This window comes from Phoenix dactylifera, chromosome 8 (genome assembly GCF_051530095.1).
Source record: "Phoenix dactylifera cultivar Ajwa chromosome 8, Ajwa_hap1_PhDact_Kaust_v1.1, whole genome shotgun sequence".
NCBI lineage: Eukaryota > Viridiplantae > Streptophyta > Magnoliopsida > Arecales > Arecaceae > Phoenix > Phoenix dactylifera.
This window is the reverse complement of record NC_143197.1, coordinates 19,077,432-19,079,205: the sequence shown is the minus strand read 5'-3', so window position 1 is coordinate 19,079,205 and position 1,774 is coordinate 19,077,432. Positions and strand designations below refer to the sequence as shown.

The following is a 1,774-nucleotide window of genomic DNA, read 5'->3' as shown; positions in this document are numbered from 1 at the left end:
CTGAAATCCTATTTTTGCAACCATATATCCTTGAATTAGGACTAAACATGTAACTATCTAATCTTTTAAGCCATCTTCCAATTGATGATTTCACACCACTCGCATTATATTAAAATGAAAGAATAAATCTTTGCTTTTAAATCATATTAAATAGCTAGATTCGGCTTAGCTTTTATTAATGGACTTGAGCTTTTGTGCATTATAGCATGACCCCAGCCAATGTCATCGCAAATACAAAACTCTGATAAGAAAGTAAAGAAGCGTTATATTTCATCAAATATAGCAGGAGCCTCTACCATGTCTCTTATCATGATCTCATGGAAGCTCCACTTCACTTTATCTGGATTACATCATATATTAGTAGAGTCCCCTTTTTTATATTTTCTTTATATTTTGCATACATATACTCTATGGATAGTGATCCTTTGCAATCTAAGCAAAAGGATATAGCAATAACAGGAACCTGGCTGCAGTCATCGCTCACTTGACAAGTTGCTTGGCCAGGGCACTTTGTGAAGTGGGGTGGTCGGAAGCGCACACGCTCAGCAGCACATACCCCAGGCCAGAGAGGAAGAGAACACAGAGAGCAAGGCCATAGAAGGCCGCGGGGAAGGAATCGCGAGCCGAGAGCGCTTCTAGTGCTGGGTGGAAGAGAGATGCCAGAGCCAGTGACATCAGGAAGAGTCCTCGCAAAGCTAGCTTCTGGGAAAGCCTTCCTCCGCTGCCATCGAAGCTTCCCTCTCGTGCTATGCCGTCGGCCGACTCCATGCCGTCTCCTGTTAAGAGGATAGTGAAATAGGAGATCATGAAAGAACGAAGATATATGTACCAAAAAAAAAAGAACGAAGATATATGTGGCCAAATAGATTCTATCAGCGAAGGGTATCACCAGGAATAAAAAGTCTGGCGGGCGGCTTAGGAGATGGACAGGGGAGATGCGGAGATGCTGTCACCGGTCGGAAGGATGAAGGGACCGCAGGTTGGTGAGGGAAGAGGAGGGGAAGTTTGTGAGGCTTGTGCTTATCAGAGAATAGGAGATCAGGGGGTGGCAACACGAGATGTGGTCACCGTATGAAAGCCAGCATGCAATTGGAAACTTCCGAAATGGATGAAGGAGGTGTAGAGGGTGGAAGAAAGGGGACAAGCAAGATTCCGTCACAACGGTTAAGGGATAGGAGGGAGAAGTTTTGTAAGGCCGGAGAGTCGGGGAAGAGAGGGGGGAGTGGTAGAGATGGAGCAGTTCAAAATAGTAGCTCCTCTGCTAGAGTGCAAAACAAAGGGAGCGATCCAAATATTAGCTCCGAGAGAGGGAGAGAGAGTGAGGGAGGGAGGGAGGGGGGGAGCGAGAGAGAGAGAGAGAGAGAGAGAGAATAGGAAACTATGGCTGGGATGCCGGGGATGCCCGGCTTGGGCTGGCGTTGGTCTCCTGGAAAGAGCACCAGGAGTCCCTTGCTTATAAAGAAGCAATCCCAAGCGCCTAATGAGCCCTTCCATCCGGTCCTTTTTACCTTTTTTTCCCCTTTTCCCCTTTTTTTCCCCCCGCCGCCCACCCCGCCCACCCCCTTTCCTCGTTCTTTCTTCTTTCTGTTGACGGTAACATGCATACTTCTGTCATTGCATATCTCGTAGCCTTCTAATCACCTCCCTGACATCAAACTGCGGATAGAAGTTTTTTTTTTTTCTTCTGGAGTAAAGTATGAGAAATAAGAAATATCTGAGCATGTGTATCCGAAACAAGGAGGCAAAGACTTTGTAAGACTTTTTTTTTTCTTGG

At 46.2% G+C, this 1,774-nt stretch overlaps 1 long non-coding RNA gene across 1 annotated transcript; it reads right to left on the bottom strand.

Annotated features, from left to right (window-relative positions):
• Positions 1-242: 242 nt before the first annotated feature.
• LOC113463269 (uncharacterized) lies at positions 243-1,428 on the bottom strand. Its single transcript, XR_003387239.4, has 2 exons — positions 890-1,428; positions 243-776 (listed from the first exon to the last, which is right to left on the bottom strand). It is a non-coding gene; the product is annotated as an uncharacterized LOC113463269 (long non-coding RNA).
• Positions 1,429-1,774: the final 346 nt, after the last annotated feature.